The sequence below is a fragment of the Clupea harengus genome, chromosome 13 (assembly GCF_900700415.2).
Source record: "Clupea harengus chromosome 13, Ch_v2.0.2, whole genome shotgun sequence".
In the NCBI taxonomy this organism is placed as follows: domain Eukaryota; kingdom Metazoa; phylum Chordata; class Actinopteri; order Clupeiformes; family Clupeidae; genus Clupea; species Clupea harengus.
In genome coordinates, this window is record NC_045164.1 from 15864243 (window position 1) to 15884113 (window position 19871).

Below are 19871 nucleotides of genomic sequence, written 5' to 3' on the forward strand. Positions count from 1 at the left end.
AGCTCAAGATGACGTTCTTGCTTGGGGATGCCCAGCATTTTCGTTGAAGTGCAGGGCTGTCAGGAAGAGTCTTTGGAGAAAAAAAAATAATACTAGAATCTACCCAATTCTTTTATGCTCTATGTTGTTTTATTTTAAAGTTATTGAAAATATCTTTGTGCCCAGTCATATAAGTTGGTGTTAGGTTGGTGTCCTGATATGTACAGTATGTGTGCCTCTGCTGTCACAGCTACATGTTCTCATAAGTGGTTTACTGCTTAATTAGCTCTATTCATGAGTTTCAAACAAATATCTAAGCAACGAAATAAGTGTGTGGTAGTTCTTTCACCAAATAGATATTGCTGTAGATTATGCGTGCACAGCCTCCTCTGCATGGAGGAGCTCTAGAGGCAGGGCTGGAGCAGGGCAGAGGATGAGGAAGGGACCTGGAAGTTGAACTTGTTCAAGTTTTCAAGCTGGAGTGTTACTGTAACCTGAGTTTTTAACATGATGTCTCTCTCATGTACTACTGTCAGGACATAGTGACAGTTTTAGCAAATATGACAAAGACTAATTTTTACTTTGAACATTGAAACTTTGAAAGCCATTATTGTCATTGTAAAGCTCTGCATACAATGGAATTTGGAGCGCTGCTCCTGTTGATGCCATGAGGAGTCACTAAAACAACCACAAGAATACAATAAAGTAAATAAAAGATTTGGAAAGAAAAAATGAATTCTCCATTCTATCAAGTGGAATCTCAAAAACCATCAAACGCTATGATGAAACTGGCTCTCATGAGGACCGCCCCAGAAAAGGAAGACTAAGAGTTACCTATGCTGCAGAGGATAAGTTCTAGTTACCAGCCTCAGAAACCACCATTACCAGCACCTCAGATCAGAGCCCACACAAATGCTTCACAGAGTTCAAGTAGCAGGCACATCCCAACATCAACTGTTCAGAGGAGAACGCGTGAATTAGGCCTTCATGGTTGAATTGCTGCAAAGAAGCCACTACTGAGAAAGAATATAATTGTTTGGGCCAAGCAGTGATAATGAAAAATGTCAGTGATAACGGAAAACGGATGGAATTCGTGGAATGTACCCTTTGAAACAGAATTGCAACTTTCAGACGGAAACATAATTTTGTGCATCAAAATCGCCCAAATTCCCCTGTATTTTGCCCTGCAAGGCTGTATTTCTTTCTAATAAACACAACAACGATCACAATGATGAACAAGCATTAATTAAAAATGAATTAAAACCACTGAGAAAATGTCACGTCTGTGCTTAACTCCGCTCCGGCCACGCCCCCCTGTTCAACGGTTGACACGCACACCTCTCACAGCCTGTCAAATTATTTTTCTCATCTTCCCAATCGCCTGCGAATAATGTTTTTTTAGTCTTCTGTTCTGTTGATGGCTGGCAAACAACAACCTTATAAGGTTTGGGTCACTTCTGGCACATATTATTCACTCATTTTAAGCCATCAATCTACCTCAGGGTGAACTGTCGCTACCCGATCCTAGTCCGCTACCCGATCCTAGTCGATGCGCATGCTCAGACACAAACGGTTTACGGCATAAGGCTCATCATCAACATATGGGGCTTGTCTTAATGGATAATGTGGGTTTATTTCATGTAATATTTAATAATGTTGTAAACGGTTTATAGCATAAGGCTCAGCGTGAACATATGGGGCTTGCCTTAAACGCATAATGTGGGTATAGTTAATGTAATATTTATACCTTTCACCCTTTTTAAGCTAATTGGCTCGGACTATTTGAGCAGTTTTCATTTGCTGTCAAAATGTAACTGGGGATAGACAGTGTGATCCTTCACCTCATATTTTTAGTCCATAGTGACACCATCTCTCTCATTTTTAAATAAACGGTCATGTTTCGGTAAAACTGGCTGTCTTCGCTGTCTTCCATGATTGAAACCATAGACAAATATAGATATAAATGTGTATGATTGAAACCGGCAATCTTACATGACGCATGTGCGACAATGTCGCAAAGTGACGCATGCTCATGAGCATCGACTAGGATCGGGTAGTGACACGGTCCACCCAGGAAGCAACCTCTTGCATCTTCTCGCGAAAGCAGGTTGATTATTCATTTGTGATTCGAAGTAGACGCGGGTAGTTTCGTTACTCATCGTGATCGGAGCAGTGGATATTTCGCCCTCCGAGAAACTGCGTTACTCAAAGTTTGTTTTTGTTTGCATCGAACGGGTAAGCTAACAGGTTTTTCTTACTTGAAATGTAGCCTGGGCCAGGGGCGGCCTCGCTCACTAACGCACAGGTAGAAGTGAACCTAGTTGAACGGTGTTCTCGCCGGTGTTCTTTGGATGCAGTGTCCTCAGTATTTTCAGTTAAAAAGCTACCTGGCAGGCTACGGCCATATTTAGGTGTCGCATTATCGAACGTTGATATAAACGGGACTTAGCTTAGCAGCTAAGTTAGCAAGGCACCGGGGTTCGTGCGGTAGGTAAACATTGTATTGTGAATTAATTTATGATAGCTGCTGTAGAGTGTGCTCGCTCCACCGCTGTAGTAGCCTGGTTTAAGACGGCTTGTTTCATTTTGGAGTGTGTCTCGCTCTGTAAAATAAATTAAGACTCTTTTGTGGATCTTTTGTTTAAGTTACCTTTTGGCGGCGGTTGGAAACGACCGTTGGCTCACACGGAGCCTGAGTGCACTCACTCTTGGTTTCGTTGCTCGGACAGAGCCGGGATGTACACGCCCTCGCTAGCCTGCTATCCTTGGAAGGCGGCCACATCGAGCTTATAGTAGTCTGGCTAGGTGTTCCACGCTGTAAGCCAGAACTAGCAGTGCAGTGTAGGATGTTGACCATCTGTGCCGGATGCCGGGCCCCCTTCAAATCAGAGGATGGCCACATGGAGTGCCCCGCCTGTCTGGGCATTGATCATCTAAGACAGGGGCTAACAGAATTTGCTTGTATGAGTTGTACCTGCCTAAGCCGGACAGCCCTGGCAGCTAGGCTAGTTCAGGTGGAAGCAGGCACTGCACAGGCCCATGAATGGGCAGACGAGAGAGCGCCAGTTCTACGGCCGACCAGGCGCAGGAGTACTACACGGCACACCGCCTGTAAAGCAAAGAGGAAGAACGGTGGCCTGGCGCAGAAAGTGAACTCAGTGACCCCGGAGCTGGAGAGACTTAGGGGGCTCTGGGCCAATTTGCAGCCTCCGGCACAGGGGGTGCAGGGTAGTAGCGTCCCCACTGGAACCCCACCAGCCGGTCAGGCGGAGCTGCCACCACCGGCACTATCGGCAGTAAGGAGAGCCCAGGAGCAGGATACACTCTCCACAAGGGCATCAGAGAGTTAGGACGTGGGACAAGGGTACGGGACCGGGTCTTACGAGTCAGCCCCCCACGACTCTCGGACTAGCTCCCAGGGTACAGCCCAGAGTACGGTTGAGGATTCAGAGGCTGGCCGGCTTTCCATCAAGTCCACCCTGAAGGCAGCGTTCAGAAGGACACGAAAAGGGAATTTCAGCAATGCAGGTACAAACTTAGGCACTCAAACATAACTGAAAACAGGTAAACCCACCGGCTTTCACCAAGTGTGACTGGCACCTTTCCCCTCTCTTAGTCCTGCTTCTCTCTCTCTGACCCCATTCACACGGTTGCGTCCGAATACGTTGATCCGTTAAGGGCGACGGATCCCCATTCACTTTGAATGGGGTGACGTCATTCTTTGCCGAACTGAACGGAGCCACAATTCAGTTCGGCAAAGGATGACGACACCCCATTCAAAGTGAATGGGGATCTGTCGCCCTTAACGGATCAACGCATTCCGACGCAACCGTGTAAATGGGGTCAGAGAGAGCAATACCTAGTGCAACAGAGAGTTGAGAGTCAGACGGCCCATTCACACGGTTGCGTCGGAATGCGTTGATCCGTTAAGGGCGGGTGACGTCATCCTTTGCCGAACTGAACGGAGCCAAAATTCAGTTCGGCAAAGGATGACGACACCCCATTCAAAGTGAATGGGATCTGTCGCCCTTAACGGATCAACGCATTCCGACGCAACCGTGTGAATGGGCCGTCTGACTATCAACTCTCTGTTGCACTAGGTATTGCTCAGGTGCCAAACTAGCCTAACCATTTGCACCTGAGCTTGCAATCAGTGGATGGCCTGCCCTCCCTAGTCCCCAGAGCACCTCCTCAGGGTCCTAGAGCCTGCCCAGTACAGCCCTGGTTAGGGAATTCACCATGTTTAAACCACGTGGGACACCAAGTGCAGTTAGGGGTACCACAGCACGTTTGGGGCTGGACCCTGCCCCAGTGACAGTGCCCCCACAGAATGTGTTTTTTAGAACTGCTGTGCAGCAGACAGCCTTTGCGGACATCGAAGAATACATCTCCGTACATCGAAGAGCTGCAGAGGTGCTGGGCAGACCCCAGACAATTTTCTCACCATCCCAGTGACTGCAGGGCCCTGTCGGCCATGCAGGGCGCATCCACCTATGGGCTAGAGAGTATGCCCAATATAGAGCCATCGGTGGCGGCCTTAGTACTGTCCCCCGATGAGGCGCTTAGACCCCATGCTCGCTGCCCCCGCCCACAATGTCGGATGACAGACGACCTCATCAGTCAGCCAGCAGGGGTCACGGCAGTCAGATAGATTTCGTCAGTCAGACAGATTTCGTCGACCCCTCTCCACCCGGACCCGTCGCCCTACACAGGGCGCCCAAGCCGTGGCCCGTTACCCCTCTAGGGACGAGAGGGAGCGAGCGGGCAGACGATGACAGCAGTACACCGGTGGTCGGCCGCTTCTCCAGCCAACAGCTCAGGTGCTGGGAAGCGGTGACATCAGACCCCTGGGTGCTGGCAAACCCTGTCTCAGGGTTACAGTATCCAGTTTCAAAGCCGACCGCCAAGGTTCTGTGTGGTCAAGACCACCATTTTCACCAACCCAGGGAAGGCCCTAGCCCTACATCAGGAGATCGGCGCTCTCCTGCAAAAAGGGGCCATCGAACAACTTGACGCGCATACACAGGAAGGTGGGTTCTACTCAACTTATTTTATAATTCCCAAGAAAGATGGCGGGCTCCGTCCCATCCTAGATCTAAGGCACTTGAATACCCACCTCAAGACGTTGAGGTCTCATACGCTGCGCACCAAGGAAGTCCTGCACAGCATCCAGGAGAACGATTGGTTCACAAACATTGATTTGAAGTAGGGATGCTCCAATCTGATCGGCGCCGAGCCATATCGTCCGATATTCCCATTATCGGTTTTGATCGGTGTCCTCAAAACGGCCGATCATACATGGCCGATCAGATGACATAAAATCTGCGAGAACTACGATCAGAGACATTTCAATAAAACTTTAGAGATAGGCATTTCAGGCCGCCAATGGTAAGAAATGATTCTCGCGATCGCCTCGCAACCTCAGGCTGAACCTTTATTAACCCCACTGTTTCACTTCATAACAGCAACAACATAAACTAAATGTATGACGTGGCTCCTTTTTCGTGACTTAAATTTTTCTACTGTGCTTAGTTGTTTGTATTGGGATAGTGTGCTGCTCTACCTACATGTGGATAGTTTTTTGTGGTCTTACTTAGCCAGCAGTTGGACGTAATTTTTTAGACCAGCCAGAACAACGGACACAACGGCATTATTTAATAACTGGAATGGTTGCCATGGCGCAGCGAGTGTGTTATAGCTGTTATAGCAGCTCTCCAGCTTAAAAAAAAATCATACAAAATTCTTTCTATTACCTTGCTGCAATTACACGTGAATTTCCCTTACGGGATTAATACAAGTGTATCTAAATTGATGTTGTTAGGAAAGGGATGACATTAACAAGCCACACTTTAATCTATCACTGTTTAATCTATTTGCATCAGACCATTTTACAAAGCCAGTTTTTGAAAGTGTCAGCAATAGCCTATATGAGCAAATCTGACGTGAAAAGATTTTTATTATAGACGGAAGTTTCAAAACGGTAACTTACACAAACAAGGGTTATGGCGAGGTGCGCGATGTGGAGCGAAATGGGAAACCCCTCTGCGTAATATGCCAGTGGTACTGTCGCATTTTAAATCCTCAAACTTGGAGTGCCATTCTCCACACACCTTGCTAACATAGCCCAGGAGTTTCCTAAAGGCACAGAGCTAGCACAAGGTAAATACTTTGAATCAGTCAGATAAACAGACTCAACTTTTCGAAAATTCACGAAGTAACGAAGTACTCTGAAACGGTCACGTTGGCATTGTATCAGGTGGCATGGAATATTGCTCGAGCAAAAAAGTTATATAGTGAGGGAGAGGTTGTGAAGTCTTGTGTACGTGATGTCGTTGCTATCCTCATATTGGATATTTGGCTATAGCCTGTTTATGTTGCAGTTAAGTTTGTATTATTTTTTTTCACAGGAAAGCTACTGTATAAGCTCCAAGTTCTCTTGAGAGCCTCTAGAGAGTGGAATGTTGCACATGTTGCACATCACACTATTGTTGTGATTTTCATTTAAAGATGTATATTTTATTATTATTTTAATATTTATTATTATTTACACATTTAATAGTAAGCGAGAGAGCTTCTACACTGCAATGTTGCACGTTCCCTGCAATAAAACGGATGGTTGTCAATTCATGATACTCTCTCATCTTGTAATTTAAATACTTAAAATACAATACCAATGTTGTTAAGAATAATTAATTTCATAAATAATGCTACACAATAAATAAAAAGCTTCAATCGAAAACGTGATCGGTGATCGGTATTATCGGATCAGCAGATACTGATTTCAGTGATCGGTGATCGGCACCAAAAAACCTGATCGGAGCATCTCGAATTTGAAGGACGCTTACTTCCACGTCCCAATCGCACCACACCACAGGCAATTCCTCCGGTTTGCCTTTGAGAGTCGGGCGTACCAATTTCGGGTCCTACCATTTGGAATAGCTCTGGCACCCCGTGTTCACCAGGTGCATTGCAGCTGCTCTGGCTCCACTGCAGGCCCAGGGAATGCGCATTTTACCCTACCTCGACGATTGGCTGATCTGCTCCCAGTCAGAGGTACAGGCCCGCAAGGATGTTGCCGCGTTGATGGCGCATGTCACAGATCTAGGGCTCAGACTGAACCTCAGGAAGAGTTCCCTAGTTCCCCGTCAGCAGACTGGGTTCTTGGGCATGACCCTGTGATGAGGGCTGTCCCCTCTCAACAGCGAATCGACAGAATCCATCAGCTCGTGGCGTGCTTCAGAAGGGACAGGGCACTGACCCTGAAGTCATTCCAACGCCTACTGGGTATGCTAACAGCAGCATCCCTGATCCCACTAGGCCTCCTGGCACTGCGGCCTTTTCAAATCTGGCTAAACGGCCTTGGCCTCCATCCCGTGCAGCACAGACACAGGCTGGTGAGGGTCACCACCAGCTGCAGGAGGTTCCTCCGTCCCTGGAGGAGGAGGAGGTACCTGACCCAGGGAGTTCCATTGGGCTCTATTCCTCCCCGGAGGGAGGTGGTGGCCACGGATGCTTCTCAGGTAGGGTGGGGCGCCGTGTGGCAGTGTCGGACGGTCAGAGGTCGTTGGAGCCCTCAACAGAGAAGGCAGCAGATAAATGTGCTAGAGCTTCGAGCGGTGCTGCTTGCTCTAAGGCACTTCCTCCCGGTGCTAGCAGGGAGGCATGTACTGGTAAGGTCGGACAATATGTCGGCGGTGTACTACATCAACCACCAGGGAGGCACCAGATCTCTGCAGTGCTTGGGGATAGCCCAGCAGCTCTTGTAGGGGGCCCATCAGCACCTGTTGAGCCTGAGGGCTGTGTATTTGCCCGGCACTTCTAATAGAGCCGCAGATCTCCTGTCCCGTCAGAACCCCGACCCAGGGGAATGGAGACTCCATCCAGCGGTAGTACAGATTGTATGGGATCAATTCGGCAGGCAGAGGTGGACCTATTCGCCTCTCGAGAGTCGACACATTGTCCCCTCTGGTTCAGCCCCTCGGAGCCAAGCCCGCTAGGCCGGGACGCACTGGCGCATACATGGCCGAGACTTCAGCTGTACGCATTTCCTCCTCTGCCACTAATCTGGCCCACCCTGCACAGGCGTTTGGATTGCTCCCTGGTGGCCGGGGAGAGTATGGTTCCCCAAGTTGCTTCAGCTGTTCCACGGGAGACCCTGGTGCCTCCCAGTGAGGAGGGATCTACTCTCGCAGCTGGGCGGCCAGATCTAGCATCCAGATCCGTCTCGGCTACAGCTCTGGGTCTGGCCTCTGAGGGGCCGGACCCACTGCTAGGACTTTGTGAGCAGGCGGTGGTCTTCACCATTAACAGCTTGCGGGTGCCTTCCAATAACGCCCTCTATGCTAACAGATGGAAAATCTTCACAGAATGGTGCCAGGCGCAGGGACAGGAGCCAACATGCTGCCCCCTGCCAGCCGTACTACAATTCTTAGTCACTCCTTGATAAGTGACTCACGCCTCCACCATCAAGGTATATACTGCTGCCATCTCCGCAAGGCATGTTCGGGTAGAAGGAAGAACTATCGGGTCTCATACCCTGGTGACCCGTTTCCTCAAGGGGGCTCTTCGACTGAGACCCCCACAGCGTAAGCGGGTGCCCCTGTGGGATCTCCTCCTGGTGCTGCGAGCACTCTGTGGAGTTTGAGCCTTTGCAGACGACGGAGCTCAGCTGGCTTTCAATGAAGACCGTTTTTCTCCTAGCCATTACATTGGCAAGGCGAGTAGGGGAATTACACGCCTCATCGGTAGGCAAGGATTGCCTGCAGTGGCATCCGGAAGGCAGTGGGGTCACCCTATGGCCGAACCCTTCCTTCCTCCCAAAGACCCTTTCCTCCACATTTACCAACCAGCCCCTCAGCCTTGCAGCTTTCGAGTCCGCCCTGGAGGAGGGGCAGGGCCTGAGTGCAGAACTGCTGTGTCCAGTGCGCACTCTCAGAACTTACATCACAAGAACGACAGTTCTGTTTGTCTGCCACACGGGTCCAAGAAGGGGTCAGGCACTCTCCAGGCAGAGACTGTCTAAGTGGATTGCAGAGACGATCCAACATGCTTACAGGCACAGTGGCTCCCCAGCCCCTCAGCATGTCCGAGCCCACTCCACGAGGAGTGTGGCAACTTCATGGGCGTCTCTAACAGGGTTCCCACGCTTGCCTTGAAAAAAAATTCCATGCTACCTCCTGATTTTCCAGGTACCATATTAAGTGAGGATCTATAGGCCCCTGAAGCTTTCCGCCCAGAATGTTATTTTGAGTTAAAATTGGTCATCTCCATCAGCTAAAATGGTGTTATATTTGTCTTTAGGAGGGTGACCAATAAATATTACAATCTTTCACACATCCATAAAGGCTATTGCACATACCTCATTGCTTTAACTTATTGACAGACTCTTGCAGCTCTTTGTCTAGAGCTGCCACCTCTTCCTTTTTATCAGCAAGCCCTTTCCGATAGGCATTTGATTTTGACAGCAGTGTAAAATCGTGCCTCTTCTCTGCCATGACTGCCATTTCATGTGCTTCTTTCTCCATCGTTTCAGCGCTTGTCATTACTTTGTGCCGCTTTGTTTTCACTTTCTGGATTTCCTGGCAGAGCTCCTTTCTTTTCTTCTCTTTGGTGGTTTGCTCTCTCAACTTCTTCTGGTCTTCCAGATACATCTCATATCTTGTCCTTGCTCCTCTGCAGTGTTGCTTGAGGTCTTTTGGAAGAGCTTCATCTGTGTGCCCAGCCATTGCATCGTGGACCAAGCGCATTGCTATTAGCGTCTTCTCCTGTAGGTTTTCAACAAGCATATCCTTGTTAACAGAGTACCCCCTTTCTACTGCAGCTTGTCCATGAGACAGCGTGAAGAGACATTTTCATGATGTTCCACAGTTCTGCATACTCTTCTTTGCCACTGAGATATCTTCCATAGAATTCATCAAGTCTGCAGCTGTAAACAAATTCTTGGAACTCTGCTTTGTGGTTTGTGTTGACATCGAGTGAGAATGCTTTATTCTGAGAAAGGACTTAGTCACACTCTGTGGCAGGAACACTTCCAGCATTGAGGAGAACCTGAAGGAGTTTCTCAAACATTGCTGTTGCACTTTTGGTTTCTGTCACAATCATCACAGGGTCAAGGGACCTCATATGCCGCACAGCTGGATACATGAGAGGACTTCTCTCCATTTTCTTGGAGGTCATTGCGATCCAGTTTTCACTGGATTTTCCTGGAGCTTCTCAGATGCCTTCTGCAAAGCCTGCTTGGTTGAAAATCCTATGTCCAGGTGTTTAAGTGGGACATAGATTTGCTTCTCTTGGGGTCCAGTTTAGTGAGCTGGAGAGGTGTCTTGATCTTTGCCAGCTCTTCTCTCCTGATAAAGCATGACAGCAGGCCTGTCATGGTGCTTTGGCGCTCCTTTGCCAAGATGGCACCATCGGGGCATCTGTCTGAAATACCTCCAAAAAAGGCTTCAGCTGTCTTGCAATAAAAGCGGAAAAACTCAAGTTTAGCCAGGAAAAAAGGGTCTTCGGTTGCCTTCTTGACTGTCAAGTAGGACGCAGATGTTGGCACTTTACTCTTCGGAAGTTTCTTGAGGCTGTGTATGTACGCCGTCACAGCTGGCCACACTTCGATTGCCCGCTCAGCAACTTGTAAGTCTTCAACCCATCGAGTGGCACAGAACTTCAGAGGAAATCTTGCCATTTTAGTCAGCTCACTGAAATCCTCTCGCCTTGCTGGCGAGTCATGGAACACCTGCCAAAGCACTCTCAGCGCATGTCCGATTTTCCAACCTGTTTCCCTTCCATGCAGACCACAACTTCCCAGGTTGATGAGCTTTGGTGCATCTGGGTCCTCTTTGCTCTTGTCCTCTTGGAATATTCTTAAGAACTTCCAATTCACTGTAGGGCCGTCCATCAATATTTGCAGGGGCTTCTTGGGGTCCAGAGGTGACAGGGATCTGTTGAGACCCAGCAAGAGCTTCTCTGCCTGAGTGTGTCCTAGGAACTCTAAAGTGAAGTAACGCACAGCTACTTTCCCTTCGCGTTCACTCCAGTAGCGCAGAATGATATCCATCTGTTCTGTTTGTGTCACTTTGTTAAGGCATTCGTCAAAAGACACTACATGACACTTTGCTTTTCTTACGTTGTAAAGGTTGCCTGAAATCACCTTTGTACAGGGCTATTTAGAATGAGAATATTATGTATGACTTTGATATGTATGTATTTTCTCATGCCATGTATGTCAATTTGTAATCAGCTGACGGGAATGAACCTGGTTACGGGAACATGTGACGTTGATTTAGAGGACTTTAAATATGAAGGCGGGGTCGTGAGCCCAGGGGAGCTTTTCCGTTTACCTGTGTGGAGTTGGAGAGAAACGCGTGGCGATTACACAAAACCAAGTATTGGATTATACCCTGCCTCATTGGCTTTGGATGCCGTATTTCCAAACGGCGGAGCACTTACCAAGGCAGTTGGAATATCCTGAGTTTCGTATGGGTTCTATATCAAGCAAAGTGGTGAGATTGCGCTACCCAGGCTGTGTGGAGCGGCCTCTCATCACACTGTAAGACGTTGAACTCTCTCTCTGCACCGGACAATAGTTTCGTAAGAGAAACTACTTTTGTGTTTTCACTGTGGGGTTTGATCGGGAGACTTTGGGACTGTCGGGTGGATGAACTCTGGGGATGTTTTGATTGTTGGATGAAATGTTTGGCGTTGTTGATTATGTTATGTATTGTCGATTGAGTTCGGTACGCGCCATAGAAGCGCGTTTAATTTCCTGTTGACAGAATACAACGTGCATTTCACTTAGATACCTGTGTTTGTGTCTTGTATATTGTCTAAAAGTTTGGGGTGTATGGTGAAGGTAGCCCTTAGTATTGATCTGGCAGCAACAGTTCCAGTTATAGTCAAATAGAATCTGCCAGCGACCTACATTTATAAGCGTAGTAACTGTTCTCTCTCATTAGAAAGGGCGAATTGTTACAACGTCTTCGATCAGCTGCTCTTTAAAATGAGGATACAAGCCTAAACATATAACTTAGGCCGATTTTGTTGCGCCACATGAAGTGTTTAACAATTTCGCTGTCTGGGAAGATCTGAGCAAATGTGTTTGAAATGTCAGAGTTGGAGTTGAACGAGAAGTGTGACCTGACCATCTTCATGACCCAGCTAATCTCTGCTTCAAATACAGCAGCTCCAGAGCCTTTTCCCGTAGGCTGTTCCCTGCTGGTACTGGGCACCTGACTGTCACTTTCGTTATCCTGGCTTGTTGGACCGCTTCTTCCCTCTTCTGTTTTTGTAGTCAAGAAATCTGTCATTCTTCTTTTATTATTTAGCTGTCCAGCTACCTTGGTGTGGGTTCGTCCTTTTGAATGGCTCTTGAGGGAAGCGACCCCCATATTGCTGATGTAAAATGACTTGCGGACAAACTTGCAATAAGCCTTGTGGACATCTCCTGGTACCTCTCCAATCCAGTCCTTGTATTGGGAGTCATCTTTCCAATAGGACTTGAATCTGCAGCATGTCATTGTCACTCACTCCTGTAATGCGTCACACTTTTGAGATGATCAATCTTACGTAGAAGGGGTAGTATGCCTACTCTTACTCTGTAAAAGCTTTTGTAAATCAAACTAATGAACATAAAGGGGAAACATAAGGCTGGTTCCCCTGTGGCTCCTCAGTACAGCAACCTCACTAGTAAGCTTAGCTTAACAGTATAGATGTATAGAATCAGTCTGGTCATGTATCATTTTTTTTTTTTAAACGAAAAATCACAAAATAGCTAAAAGTAGATTGAATTGAAAAGAATGAATGTTACAAAATGGATTAAGACTAGACTGGTCATGTCAACTAGTATAGAAGTAATGTCACAGCCTAATGTGAAAACGTATTGGTAGTTAGCTAGCAATGCAAGCTAGCTAACACTAGCTAGTTAGTTAGCAAACTGAATGTTGGTTTAAGCTGCTAGCAACTCTAGTTTAAGCTGCTAGCTAGTTAGCAAGATTGCACTGCTTACTAACTAACGTTGATAAACCCAGGTTTACCACACAGTTAAAACACAGCTACTTACATTTGAGGATAAACTTGCATAAGAAGTTTCACTCTAGATGTCGAGGCTCCCATGTTGGCTGGGCAATGCATGTATTTGACCCTTCTATTGAGATCACGAGTAACGTTTCTCGGTTATTATTCCCGAAGTCCACCAATCCATAACTATACTTTTAAAGTCCATATCACCAGGTTGCCTGCATCAAATTCCAACATCCAATATACCAGATAGGATGCCAAGAGCATGCTCTACAACCTCGGTTCCCAAACTGGGGTACGCAAAGTGGTTCAGGGGGTACGCGGGGAGAAAATTTCCGCGATAACGGAAAACGGACGGAATTCGCAGAATTGCAACTTTCAGACGGAAACATCATTTTGTGCATCAAAATCACCCAAATTCCCCTGTGTTTTGTCCTGCAAGGCTGTATTTCTTTCTTATAAACACAACAACGATTGTAACGATGAACAAGCATTAGAAAACAAAACCACTTAGAAAATGTCACGTCTGTGCTGAACTCCGCTCCGGCCCCCTATTCAACGGTTGACACACAGACCTCCGTGTCAAATTAATTTGCTCATCTTCCCAATCGCCTGCAAATAATGTTTGATGGCTGTAATGATGGCTGGCAAACAGCAACCTTAGAAGGTTTGGGTCATTTGTGGCACATATTATTCACTCATTTTAAGCCATCAATCTACCTCAGGGTGAACAAAATGAGTCAAAACGGAATTAAACGTTTACATTTTTTTTTTTTAAACCGGGGGGGTGGTACGTAGCTGGAGATTTAATGCCTGAAGGGGTACAGGACTGTAAAAAGTTTGGGAACCACTGCTCTACAACATGGGATCATCCATCTATCTTCAGTAAAAGCTGTTCACATGTAAAGGGTTTTTATAAACTCATCTTAATTCTGTGCTCAATAGTTTCATTTTATTACTATTTTACACATCATCCAATAACATTTTTCAGGACAACTGTTTCAATTTCCATGTAAGTGTTCACTTTAGCTAGCCTGGGAACCAGCCAAACTTAGTCCCACCCACAACATTTGAGGTCGGGAAGTTCGGTCTGGCCTTGCTCCGTTGGGGAGAAACTATGACAGAAATGGTCGGACCAATCAAATTGTCAGGGTGGGCTTTACACGATGATGGACAGATGATCAACAGTAACGTAATAAACCACGTCACCAAAGAGCGCTTGGTTTGAATTTGTTTTCAACAAACATGGCTGGCGTTGGAGAGCCGAGATGTGTTCTGCCATCAAGTCTGTTTTAGAAGACAGCGCGTTTATTTTGAAAGAGGAACAGAGAAACGCGAACATGGCTCTGTTTCCATGACTTTTCTAAACCTGGAAAATGAAAAAATAAATTCCATGTTTTCCAGGTACTGTGGGAACCCTGCTCTAAGGGGGGTCCCCCTCAGTGACATTTGCAAGGCAGCCTCCTGGGCATCAGGCTGCACGTTTACAAGGTTTTACAGGGTGAATGCGGTGTCCCATAACCCGGTCGCTGCAGCAATACTCCCTACTCCGTCACGGCATCTCTAGAAGCGGGTAGGCACTCCTCATGACTTTGTTGGTATTAGTCATCCAGTGCTAAAAGCACCGCCTCTGCCGGTCAGGAGAAACAAAATAGAATGAGGGTTACGTATGTAACCACGGTTCTATGAGTTTCGGATGACCGCCAGACCTTGGCAGTCACTCAGAGTTTGCACGAGAAGATTGCCAAGAGGTCGCTTCCTGGGTGGACCGGCCTTTTGTGATGGCGCACATTGAGGACGTCACCCAGGTAACAGGTGACTTTGTTGGTATTAACACTCGACCTGCACGTATGTGCGATGGATATCCAGTGCTGAAAGCACCGCCTCTGGTGGTCATCCGAAACTCATAGAACCGTGGTTACATACGTAACCCTCGTTTTGTGCGCTTTCAGGTGCCTCTTGACATTTGTTGTGTTCTTCCCACCTATTTTGAAGCCACAAGGTTTCTCTCCCGTTATTGCGGTGCATTGTTTTATTTTCTGTCAAGTTATAATTAAAGAGTGACCAGATATCTATTCTTCTTTTTCTTCCAGTACCGAGTGCTTGAACTTGAGCGATCATATAACGTTTGTTAGGGCGTCACTTGCATGTCTGGGCATCTCAGGTAGTGGAGGAGGGATACAGGACCGGGCAACATTCAACCAATGATGTTAGGTGCATGCAAGTTTAGAAAAAAAATTATAATTGTGAGTTAGTCAACTGTTGTGTATTGTTATTCAATTGTGTTTGTTCCCTCGGGGCATCCGTAATGCCCCACTGTTAACCCGCATAGGATGCTGGGTATAGTTGTCCTATGAAATATACAGTAAAAGAATGCACGTTACTTGAATCATAGTCTCATGTCCTATCATTAATAGTTATATCAGTATAGAGTGTGCTATATAACATCAACCACCAACATTTTCGTCTCGTCTCGTCAACAAAGTTAAAATAGATTTAGTCATAGTTTTTATTTTCAAAGATCCGTTTTTCGTCATGGCTTAGTCATGGGAAAAAGGTCGTTAACGCATATTTCCCTCAACGAAATTAACACTGGGGCCAAGAAACACAAGTAATAGACATTAGACCAGTGGAAATCTTTACTTTGGTCTGATGAGTCCAAATCTGAGATTTTTGGTTCCAACTGCCATGTCTTTGTGAGACGCACAGAAGGCGAGACCTGGCCTGCACCATCACCCAACCTTAACCCACACGAAATGATTTGGGATGTGTTGAACTGCAGAGTGAAGGAAAAGCAGACAAGTCCTCAACACCTCTGGGAACTCCTTCAAGACTGTTGGGAAACCATTCCAGGTGACTACCTCATGGACCTGATTGAGAGAATGCCAAGAGTGTGCAAAGCTGTCATCAACGCAAAAGGTGGCTACGTTGAAGAATCTAAAATCTAAAACATATTCTGGTTTGTTTACTACATAATTCCATATGTGTTCTTTCATAGTTGTATGTATCTCATGAAATTTCATATGATGATATTTTTACACCTATTAGGCATATGCATTATATTCAAATGTATGGTCATGCCCAGTTGTCTAATAAACACAACATCATCACAACACATCATACAACAGCCATCATCCAAATAAAAAAAATGATTGTAGGCTGGAGGGCCAATAACAGATACATAAATAAAAATAAACATTTTTACTACAGTTATAAATGTAAATCTCTTAGCATTTAATATTTAAACAATAACACAAAAACACGTCACACAAATGCAAACAACTAAAGCAAATAAAAGGCCTATACCTCACAAGCTAAACAGATATTCTGTTTTTTTATTCAGTTGAAATTCCAAATAACATATTTCCCTAAAGAATAACCGTTATTAAATATGGCACCAAATGAAATGTGTCTTTGTTGAGTTTAGGAGTACTACAAGTCATGCTATATTTTGAAGAATGACAAATCAGATGAAATGCTGAGATAAGGATTGGCACTGCCCTTTTACAAAAAAATAAAAATAAAGCCAAAGACCTTCATATACTGTCTGTGGGAAAGACCAATGGGAATGTGGTCATGTGTCCACTCTTAGCTACTCCAGAATGGATGGTTTAGCACACTGGCAACCAAATATGCTCATAGAATGAGCTAAAACCGTTACTCTCCCCGTGGTGTACATGAAAACTCAACTCATGTCTATAGTTTAAACATGTGCTGAGTTATTGTCAACTGTTTTTATTGATTTCTATTTTCATGTTTGTGGGTGTTTATTACCTTTATTATACCTAGACAGATTCGAGATATGTTCATTTTTAAATTTGCAATAGTGTTTTGGATTAATACCCTCACAGACACAGGGGGTGCCCATCATCATAATGTCCCCTACACATGTGTGGTTCATTTCATGACATTGAAAACTTCATGTTGTGTATATGGAAAGATCAAATCCCTTAAGGTGTCCTTTTGGCCTAAATGGCTAGTGCAGAATTCATTTTAAAGTATTATCCTAGTTATTGACACACAGATGAACCCAAGCGCACACATACACAAGCTGAATGCATTTTCCATGTGAGGCTGATCAAACAGAATTGCTGAATAACTCAGGCCCTAATAATAAAAACATTTCAAAACCAATAGGGTCCTGCACCTCTGGTGCAGGCTGACCTCTGGTGGACAATAGAGGCGCAGCACCTCTGGTGCAGGCTGACCTCTGGTGCAGGCGGACCTCTGGTGGACAATAGAGGCGCAGCACCTCTGGTGGTCAGGCCCTAATTATAAAAACATTCCATATACAACTTCTTTGTATATGTTTTACAAAAAAACTACAAATCCTAAGCCACTTTGCGTCCGCTATCTAGTCATTCACAGGCGTGTCTAATGCTGATATGATAATTCTGTAGTGTGAAAGAAACAGTGATGGAATATTGAGAAGAAACCCACAATAGCCAATGAGAGCTAGCTGACTGGAAAGTGTCACCAACAGATGTTGTGTAGAACAAAAACATAGCTGCCAACTGCAAGTCTACTGTCATCTCCTAAGCCAGGTGGGCAGTCGAAATGGAGGATTTGATAATTGAATTATGGGAACAGTATAAGTGTATGTTTAATATATCCTCTATGATTTACCACAATAGAACAGAAAATGAAAAATGTTTGGCAGATATTGCCTTTGCTTTGGGTGCAACAAGCTAACATAGCTGCAAAAGTTTAGCGTGTTAGCTGTTAGGTGTAACATTGTATGGTAGATAGAAATAAACTTTTGATATAAACAGTTTTGTAAAGCCTGTATCAGAATCAGGAAGTGAAGACTAGGGCAATTCCCTTACGAACCTTAATTTGAAATCTCCTGAAACCAAAACCTAGCAGGAAAGAATACAAAACATTAGGCATTAAGCAGAGGTGGGTCTTGACATCCAAAAACATGTCACTCAGCGTTCCACCGAAATGGGTGTGAGTGTTGCTATCTGCAGTTGCCTCAAAGCTGAGGTTTTCACTGACATTTTTGTAACCTCTCTAAGCTTGACTTTGATTCCCACATGCTTCAGACAAAATCTGAATGTGTACCCACACTGACATACCTGAATTGGTATGTCGCATCAACAACAGCTATCATCTGCAAGGAGGAGCGTCATTTGTAGTTGCAGAAGTTGCTTCTGCTGTGTGCTGGTAGCTGTATGATGATGTGTTTCCCATCAATGGCACCCAGGCAATGGGGAAACTGAGACTTCTGATATAACTCCTCTGCAATTTGCTGCCACTGCCACAACATTTTCACACATCAGTGTACATTAGTATTGTCAATACTTGCGTACGAGTACATCTAACCGTTACCTGCTTGCAGCTATGTTTTGTTACAGTGTACAAAAAATGCAGTAGCTTTCGGGGTAGGGGGGAAGGATTGTATGTTCATAATCAATCTTACCTAGGGATGGGAATCGAGAACCGGTTCTTGTCCCATCCCTAGTCAGGGCAGTAACTAATCAATCACAGAAGCTTCAGGGCAGAAAGAGTAGTTATTTACAGGGTAAAGGCACCATCACTATCTGCTGTCCATGACCCGGGCAGTGAGTTTTAAGAGAAGGGAGGAGTTGAAGGGTACTTCCTGTTCTAGGACACATCCTCAGTCCTCATGTAATGGCATGTGTAGCAGCCAAATGGGTTGCTACAGCTAAATGTGTTTGTCACTCAATGTGTAATGTCCCTGTTGTACACTGGGTGTTGCTGTTCATTGCACAGGTGTTTTTAGGCATATAGGTAGGAAGCCTACTGTTGTGGTCAGGTGTTGACCCCGGAATGGTTTTGACCGCTATACCGCGAAGGTTTGAGCGAGTAACATGTCGTTGCTCTGCGTTGTAATGGACAATCGTACAATAAATGGAGAACTGTTTAACGCAATCAAGACGTGTATGGACTTTATCTCGCTGACGGTAATCATCTTTAAACTGATCCAAGCGCGTCAACCAGGTTATTCCTGGGGAACAACAACCCAGTAGCTCAGTAGTATACTGTGCTCCCACAGCATGAAAGTGCCTTCAAAAGCTCAATGATACTCAGTCCTCATGAAAGTGCCTTCAAAAGCTCAATTCACATGCAGTTGCCAACTATGACTAGCTTTCAGATGCTCCTGTCCTACTAGGTAGGGAGAATAGTTTCAAAATTCTCAAATGTATTCTGTGATTCACAAATACATTTCACATGATTCACAAATGTAAACACTGTTACATTTATTTACAGACTAACAGACGTGCATTTACAAACCACTCACCATTTGTGAACATCCCTGCATTTATTTGTGGATTTTTGACATTTTCCTGACACTTTCCTGGCTTGATTCACAAATGCATTTTCCCTTCAAAAAGACATTCTCTGTAGCCTATCCAATGAAATCTTACAATTTTAGCCAATTACTTGAATGCAAATTCAAGGGTATGACTGAAAGTGACCACACTGCGACACACAGACAGAACATAAGTATACAGACAGAAAGAACATAAGTATAAATTCAGACAGACAGAAATAACATTAGTCACATACAGAGAGACAGTCAGACAGACGGACAGAAAGAACATTAGTACAGATACAGACAGACAGAAAGAACATTAGTACAGATACAGACAGACAGACAGACAGAAAATAAGTACTCAGAGTATTCACATTATTCACAGTATTCACTTCACCTGGCAGCAGGTAGGTACTCCTTCCCTCTTCCTCTCTGAAGGAATGAGTCACCCTTCTCACAAGCAGACAACTGAGATTAGATGATCATTAGGATTTGAAAGTTGCATGTCTGTGAAATACCGTAGGTTGAGTGTGTGTGTGTGTGTGTAGGTTGAGTGCACACAGGCTTCTTTTTGCTTGACTTTGCAAATATTTGCTTGAAATGC

General features: G+C 45.4%; 1 long non-coding RNA gene across 1 annotated transcript; it reads right to left on the reverse strand.

Moving 5' to 3' along the window:
• Positions 1-15611: 15611 nt before the first annotated feature.
• Positions 15612-19815, reverse strand: LOC116223232. The gene is made up of 5 exons (XR_004164986.1): positions 19665-19815; positions 18410-18480; positions 18066-18244; positions 17818-17846; positions 15612-15857 (listed from the first exon to the last, which is right to left on the reverse strand). It is a non-coding gene; the product is annotated as an uncharacterized LOC116223232 (long non-coding RNA).
• Positions 19816-19871: the final 56 nt, after the last annotated feature.